Source organism: Mus caroli, unplaced genomic scaffold, assembly GCF_978045245.1.
Source record: "Mus caroli unplaced genomic scaffold, Mus_caroli_1 scaffold_13, whole genome shotgun sequence".
NCBI lineage: Eukaryota > Metazoa > Chordata > Mammalia > Rodentia > Muridae > Mus > Mus caroli.
This window is the reverse complement of record NW_028227268.1, coordinates 103,147,683-103,156,700: the sequence shown is the minus strand read 5'-3', so window position 1 is coordinate 103,156,700 and position 9,018 is coordinate 103,147,683.

The window sequence follows — 9,018 nt, the reverse complement described above, 5'->3', positions numbered from 1 at the left end:
ATAACAGCACTCTAGCATGACCAGCATTCTGGCATGACCAGCATTCATTCTAGCATGACCAGTGTTCTAGTGTGATCAGTGCTCTAGCATGGTCAGCATTCATTCTAGCATGACCAGCAGTCCTCTAGCATGACCACTTTCAGTACATTCAGCCTTCTTATCCATGTCATGGCCCACCCTTTTCTAAGCAGGCTGCTAAAACAGGGGTGCTGGTTGTAGTATAGGGGGTCTCTGACAGACTTGAATGCTGGGGAAAGGCAGAGAGAAAATGAAAGTGAATTCAGCTTTATTGAAACAGTGTCCTTGAAGAGGGCTGGGGTCCCTATCCATTATTGGTCCTGCTTATAGACCTCATGTCTTCCTGCCTTCTCCCCTCCAGTGTTTTCATGGATTGAGAAGCTGCAGTCTTAGAGAGTTTGTTCTTGCTCCCCGTGCCCACCTATGTCCCTCTAAGCTTCCTCAATGCTCACTTAAAATGAAAGCAATACTGATTGACACAAACAACTATAGCATCTTGCAGTGTTTTTATTTATTATTTACTGAAGAGCCTTATTTCATTTACCTAAACAGAAATGTTCACCATACATCATTCTCACGCACAAAAGGGAAAGCCAAGTGCAATGAGTTCCCTTGCAGAAGAGCCCACTCCATGGCTACCTCTTGACATACAGTGTGGAGGCCACTGCTAGGAGAGGCTATGCTCTTTTGTGAGCTTCCCCCATCTAACACCAGAGTCTGTGACATCTGATGTGTACACCCAGGCAAGGGGAACCACAGTAGCCTCCTGCTTGCATAGGCACATTAAAATGTGTGCAGATTCCAGCAAGTGTGAAAAATGCCCAGGTATTTAGCCCTGGAAGAAAATAGTGCTCACTTATTCCCATTTTAAAGATTGCCAAGGAAGGTTTGACAATGTTCCCAGGTCTAGGAACCCAGTCCTCCTTCTTTGGTAAGTTTCCTCCTTCCTTTCCTCTGTCAGCCCTAAAGTAGAATCCTGCACTGTCTTGTTCTGGCTTAGTGCAGAGAAGTCAGATGGCTTATCACAAAGAGCAAAAGAAAAGGCATGGTCATTCCATGCTTCCCCACAGGGTTAACCACAAGCGAGCGTCACTTCATGTCTGTGTGGCACTGTTGAGTCCCGCATGGTCATGTGGAAGGGGCTGTGTGATATGATTCCCACCCCTAGAACGGAGACCGCGGGCTGTGGGCCTCTGAGTGTTGACAGTTGCTAGGTATAAGGCTTGTTTGTATATTTTACTCCATGTTCCTCCTTTGGGAAATATTCTCCTTGCCGAGGTTGTCAGGGAATGTGTTCTCTGCCAAGCTTAATAACTCCATGGTAATCAGAGACAACACAAGTCTGGGAGGCAAGGGTGTGTCAAATGTCCTTAACAAAAATGATAGATGCTGAGGCCTTCAGGATAGCCCTTAAGGCTGCCACCTTCCTTGCCCCTCTCTCCTAATAAACCTCTTACACGTGGAACTGTTTTGGCCTAGTGTGCTGTGTTCAGAAGCAAGCTGTTATTCTAACACATCATTTGGTGCTGCAACCCAGGAACTCAGGTACCATCAACAGCCCGCTGGGGCCACTGCTACAGAGCAGCAGGGTCCAGCACAACCTGTGAGATCAGTCACATGGATCGTCCCCAAGCGGACTCCTACCACCGACCTCAGCCTGCAACCATGGCTGCCGTGAGTGCACAGGGTTGCTACTGCCACTCGGCTATAACTGCCACCAGCGGAACAGGCCAGAACTCTCACTGCTCCGCAGAACTTATGCCTGGTCCACTGTGCACACCAGCTGGAAACGGCAGAACAAACGGCTTCCCGGCCCCTCAGCTGGTTGCTACAGTAATCACAGGCTTCCCCCACATGAGCTGCTGCTGCCCCCGCTGCCACTGCCGCCGCCATGAACTTCTACCACTGAGCTGTGCCACCCTGGTCCATCTTGCGGGACTAGCTTTTGCCGGCCCACACCTACCCACACTCAGTTCCACGTTTCTATTTACTAGTTCCCTAGAATTCTCCCACAGACACTGGCATATTAATTAGTAGGGTCGGTTGGCTAGAGGGCCCCTAATTCCCCTGATAGGGCCTGACCAGCTTTTTCTGGGGGGCTAAGGGGTTAGCATTTTACAGCCACACCTCCCAGCTGACATATGAATTAGGACATCAACCCTTTGGGTGACCATTCCCTCGAAAGTGGCTCTCGCTCCCCTCTCCCTTCGGGCTCTTGCAGCCATTTAAAAATCCCTGGATCCAGGGTAGGGCACTTTCTACAGTAAGCCCAGGGCTTACTGTGTAGCTTCTAGGGAGCTCTTGTGCATCTTGGGCCTCTAGCCTAGCTGATTTCTTTTTGGTTGTTGAATTGTTCTCAGGACGCTGGTACTAATAATTCAATAACCTCCCAATGGGTGCTGCGATGTCTTTGAATGTACCTCCAGGCACCCCACTGGGATGTCTCCTGGAAAAATCTCAAATCTTTGCAATAAGGTTTGGATTCAGTACCAGCTAGACAATTGTTCCAAATGGCCACTTAATGGCATCCTAGATGCAACTATTTTAAGGGATCTATCTTAATACATACTGCCAGCGAACTGGTAAATGAAAGGAGGTTCTCTATGTCCAGGCATTCATCTATCTTCGCTCCAATCCCTCCATGTGCTCCTCTTGTTCCCCAACTTCTCTTGGCCATGAAACCTACACAACCTCCGCCAGATGACGCTGCAACGCTAGATCCAGCTAACAAACCACCTCCTTTCCGCTGTAGACCTGTTTCCACGCTGCAGAAAACCCAAACTGCTGCCTCAGTTTCTCTTTCTCACCAGGATACCCCAGAGCCTGCTACCTCTACCTCTCCAGACCCCTCCCCTTCTTCTGTGCCAGCTGCAGGTCGCTCCAAATGTCATACATTAGCACCTACCTTCACCCCCTCACCATCACTCGCTCTAAGGCCACAGCCAAACAAACCCCCAAGTCCTTCTCCCCCAGGGACACCTGACCCAGCATCGGTCCTTCCTCTAAGAGAAGTTGCTGGGGTAGACGGTCTGGTCAGAGTATATGTTCCTTTCTCACTGAATGAACTTTCTCAAATAGAAAGGAAACTGGGTTCCTATATCTCTAGCTCCTCCGCCTTTATTAAAGAGTCTGAGTACATTCCACAGGCTTATCCACAGGCTGCCTTCTGGTGGGCCTAAGAAAGGCAGCCTTAAAGCCAGGATATTTTGAAAAACTCCAAGAGGTTGTCTAGGACAAACAGGAAAACCTATCTCATTTTTAGAACGCCTCACAGAGACTTTATTCATTACCAATATGGACCCCGAAAACCCCGAGGGTAAGCAACTTCTGGTGACCCACTTCTTTCCCAGAGCTACACTGAGGGGACCCCTAACTCAACTGGCAGAAGTTTTAACGCTGGCTTTCAAAGTGTACCATGGGGAGAGATGAGAAGGTCCGTAAACAAAAATACCATATGCTGGCAAAGGCTGTCCGACCAGCCCCAGTCACTGCCATGGAATCCTGGTCTTCCAAAACTCAGAGACCACTAGGTACCTGCTACAAATGTGGTCAACAAGGTCATTGGGCAAAAGCCTGCTCTAACTTCCGCAAGCCAAAGGGGTCATGTCCTAGGTGCCATCCAGAAGGACATTGGGCTATCGATTGCCCTCATGTTACCCAGAACAGAGGGACATCACACCCACATAACCCTCCAACCGATCTCCTAGGCTTGGCTATGGCCGACTGAGGAGTTCCGAGCTCCCCTGACCTTACCACTGCCATCACTAGCAGGGAGATCCAGGTAGATACCATGGTATGTAGACGGCCCATCTCCTTCCTCTTGGACACTGGGGCCACTTACTCAGTCCTGACAGAGTTTTGGGGACCCACTTCTCCTTCGCACTTTCCTATTGTCGGGGTAGGAGGACAGCCTTACTTCCCTCACCAGACCCCACCACTTAGTTGCATTTTTAGGGGTGTACCTCTCACCCATTCCTTTTTGGTAGTGCCAACATGTCCTGTCCCCTAATTGGGAAGGGATCTTCTAGCTAGGCTGGGAGCCTCTATTTCCTTTGCTCCCCCATTTGCCTAAACCCAAGCTCACCAGCAGTTCCTCTGCTCCTTCTTCAAGCCAGCCAACTTACTAACACTACTATGTTAACTCCTTTACCAGCTTCTCAGGTAGATCCCCAAGTCTGGGACTTCCAGGACCCCTCTGTTGCTAAATGTCATTCTCCTGTTGTCATTCAATTACTGGACTCTTCCAGTTACATCACTCAACTCTCTCTTTCCTGAGTCTCAGGGGACTTAAGCCAATCATTTCTGACCTCTTGAGAAAAAAACTCCTTTGCCCTACCTCTTCCCCCTTTAACACCCCTATACTAGCAGTTAAGAAACCTAATGGTACCTATCACTTAGTTCAAGACCTCAGGCACATTAATTCTGCAGTGGTTCCCCTCCATCCTGTTGTGGCTACTAACCCTTACACACTTCTTTCCACTATCCCCTCGGGGACTTCCCATTTCTCAGTTGTAGATCTCAAGGATGCGTTTTTCCCTATTCCTCTAGATGCCCAGTCACAGAACATATTTGTCTTTACCTGGACAGATCCTGATACCCACTATTCTACCCAACTTACCTGGACTGTTCTACCTCAGGGATTCAGGGACAGCCCACACCTATTTGGCCAGGCCCTGGCTTCTGACTTACTATCTCTGACTCTCCCTGAATCTAAGATTATACTTTATGTAGATGGTGCCCTTCTCTGTAGCCCCTCTCTAGAAATTAGTCAAGCTGACACCTCTAGTCGAGGCTACAGGGTCTCAACTTCTAAAGTCCAACTGTCTACCCACTCAGGTCACCTATTTGGGACTAACAATTACCCCAAACCATGAGGCTATTACCTTAGATAGAAAGAATCTGATTCAGTCTCTTATTGTTCCTTCTACAAAGGAAGAGATTTTACCATTTCTAGGAATAGCTAGACTTTTATGTTCCTGGGTTCCTTCCTTTTTCCCTCCTTTCTTGCCCCTTATATGAGGCAGCGTTAGACCCCACCCACAAACCTCTCCTCAAATCTGTTACCAAGCCCTCTCAAAGGCTCCAGCAGGCTCTCCTTAAGGCCCCAGCTTTACATCTCCCGGACCTGACTCATCCTTTTTCCCCCTATGTAGCAGAAAATGAGGAATTTGCCCTTGGAGTCCTAGGTCACCAACTGGGACCTTCTTTTGCACCCGTAGCATACTTGTCAAAAGAAACTAGATCTAGCCATTCATGGATGGGCACCTTGTATCTGTACCTCAGTGTGGGACATTGGGCTATATATACACACAGTCTGGTTTCCAGTGGAGCTGAGGTCTTGAACCCCAGGACCCAGTGGTGTTAATTCACCTACATGGGACAGAAGGAGTTCTCATATGTCTCCTGGAACTTTGGCTCCTGACAAAGTTACTGCCCCCACACCCCCACAGGAGAAGCATGGTTAATAGTCACGTAGGCAATGTCCCAAGCTTCTGACTTTCAGGCTAAACTCCACCCCAGTTACCTAGCAACAGAAATGATAGCAGCATACTTTAAGAGGGGCTGTTTGGCCTCTCCTCACTCTCTCACTCCTCTCACTCACTCTCTTTGTCTTCTCTCCTCTCTCCTCTCTCTTCCTCTCTAGCCTTTCTTCTCTCTCTCCTTTTCCCCCTTCTCTCCTCTTGGCCATGGCGCCCCCCCCCCCCTCTCTCTCCACCTTCTCCCCTTTCTCCCGGCCTTTCTACAATAAATCTCTAAAACCATAGACAGTCTCTGCTCATCAAGGCCTACTGCGCAGTCTCTCGCCTAAGCCCTCTCTCCCATAACCTCGGGGCACAGAGTGTAGTCCTGGGGCCCCTTGGTTTCGGGGGCTGCCCCTTGTCCACCCCGCCCCCGTCTAGTGGGGTGAGTGGCTTAGATGCCCACTCGGGGCCGAGTGGAAAGCGTCTGGCAGTCCTCCCACATCTGCCTGCCCAGAGCATAGGAGGAACTCTGGCCGGACATAGGCTATCCTCCCTCCCCGCTCTTTCCCCAGCCCCTTTTTAGTCCACACCTTAGCAGCCAGACTCTCCTTACTCGAGAGTCAAAAAACCTAATCTTTGGGTCACCTATAACTGGCTTCTCTTCCCATAACTTGTCATAGCTACTAACTTATAAAGGCTTACAGACTCTACCTCCCTCCAGGGTTCTCTCTCTCCAGGTAGCTCTAATAGAAGACACTACACTCACCTTCCAATCATGCCCCGCCTCTTAATATTTCCAGTATTCTTCCCCGACCAAATACTGACCACTCCCCATCTCCCTCCTGCATTGAAACATTAGAGGAACTATTACCTCATCCTTCACATAAAGGAGGGCACATTGCCTCAGGCCATCTTTACCTGGTATACAGATGGCAGCTCCTTTTTATATGAAGGGGCCAGAAGAGCTGGCTATGCCATAGTATCAGACACTGAGGTGGTGGAGGCACAGGTCCTTCCTGCTCATACCTCCAATCAATAAGCTGAACTAATAGCCCTTACCCACGCCTTTCAACTGGCACAGGGACAATCCCTCAACATCTACACAGATTCCAAATATGCTTTTCACATCATCCTGTCCCACACTGCTCTCTGGAAGAAGCACAGGCTACTTACCATGAAAGGGGGATCAGTAACTATTGCAGGCCTGCTTATGGCTATGCTAGAGGCCTCCCGTCTCCCCACAGCTACTGGGATTGTCCACTGCAGATCCCACCAGACGGATGACTCTATTGTCTCCAAGGGAAACAACTGAACTGACAAGGCAGCTAGAGCTGCGGCCCTTGGGGGACTAGACTTGTGTCACCCTCCCCAGGACACTACATCCTACATCTCCACCATCACCTCCTGAGACCTGCCAAACTCTGTCCTATCTTCACCTACTCTTTCATCCTAACAGCCAAGCATTGTCTTCTTTTGTTAAGACCCACCTACAGCCTACTCCTGACCCACCTACAGACACACCTACAGCTACTCCTGAGGACCTAAGCTTTTGAAAATCTATCAATGCTTCTTGCAAAATCTGTCAGATATCTGATTCCAACTCAAGGTATCGTAGCACCCCTTTCCTACCCATCAGGCTAGAGGTTCTTTTCCTGGAACTGACTGTCAACTTGACTTTACCCAATGCCCACTGTCAGACATGCCAAGTACCTCCTGGTCTTGGTGGACACCTTCTCAGGGTGGGTAGAGGCGTTTCCCACAACTAACAAAAGGGCTCAGACAGTCAGATCATCCCCCGGTTTGGTGTCCCAACCTTTCTCCAATCAGACAATGGTCCTGAATTTACTTCCCAAGTTTCTTAAATCCTATCTAAGGCCCTAGACATCCCCTGGCATTTTCACATTTCCTACCACCTTCAATCTTCTGGTAATGTAGAAAGAACTAACCACTTTTTAAAAAACCACTCTTGTTAAGCTGTCACAAAAACTTCACCTTGATTGGGTAAAACTCTTACCTCTGGCACTTTTCAGGCTACGAACTCTCTCTAAGCGACCTCTCCTCACCTTGCCCTTTGAACTCATGAATGGACATCGAGTCCTCACTCCTGTTCTCTCACCTAAGTGTTCTCCCCTCCCAGACCATCTACTCACCCCATTACTTTGCCACCTCCGTTCTCTCCTATGGAACTTTGCTGACCACCATTTACTGTGGCCACCCACTGTCTCCTGTCTACTGCCTGTCAACATTGTAGACCAAGTCCTTCTATCCCCTCCAGATCATCGGCCCTCACCTCTTTCTCCCAAATGGCAGTGCCCTTTTAAGGTAATCCTCGTGATCCCTACAGCTGCTAAACTCCAGGGACTCTCTCATTGGGTCCATCTGTCTCACCTCAAACCTTTCATTCCTACACCCAAAAATGACTCTTCTTCCTACACATCCACCCTAACAGGACCGTGCTCTGTTAAGTTCTGGAAAACATTGAGACCACCCATCTTGTCCCCTATCCTAGAAAATGAGATTCCACTCTGGCAGCCGAGCTTGACCTCACTGGATTAGACATGGGTCTCTCGTCCTCCCCCTGCTGTTCATTTCCATCCAGGGTAGCCCTTACATCCGGAGATTCGAAGTCCAAGAAGCCCCCACAGATAACAGTCTTTCCAAATAGGGTCAGGAAACTGCTCCATAGCTGGATGCCCGGAACCAATCCAAATTGCTATCATCCCTCTATCTGTTTTCCCATCTAAATATTATGATCTCTATACTTGCTTTCTCTTTGACCAGACAAGAGATTATTGTAGAAAATGGCCAGATGAATATGAGGGCTGCCCATATTGGTCTTGTCAGACACGTATGCTAGGATTACGGACCAATCATTTTTTCTATCAACACCCAAGACACTCTTTTTCTACATACAAGGCCCATGGAATTCCAGATGGGAGACAGGAGTTGTTGATCGATTCTTTGGCAGCTGTGGTGCTTCAGAACCGATGGGGGCTAGATCTCTTGACAGCTAAAGAAGGTGATCTTTGCCTGCTCCTCCAAGAAGAATGCTGTTTCTATGTCAACCAATCCAGGATAGTGAGAAAGAAAATCCAGGAACTACAGTCAGACATCAAGAACTTCAGAGACCGTGAGACCTCCAGCTCTGGGATTCTTGACAATCCTGTTTGGAGGTGGATACTCCCTTTCGTAACGCCTTTCCTAGTCAGCCTCCTGGCGTGATTATTTGCTCCATGCCTCATTAATATTTTCTCTACATTCCTTTAACAACAAATACAAAAAATTTCTAACCAAACTATTAATCAACTCCTATTACAGGATTACCAGCCACTGCCCACAGAAGAGCCATTATCCACAGAGAAACCTGATGTAAACATTCATCAAGTGGATCCCAATGGTGAAAGCCAGCTATACCCCAAAATTGACCTTGCCCCTAGACAGGAGGAAGCAGTTTAAGAGACATGACACCCTCGTTATCTTTTCACCATCGGCTTTCCCCTCCCTTTACCTTCCCTTCTCTTTATAATAACAAGAAGGG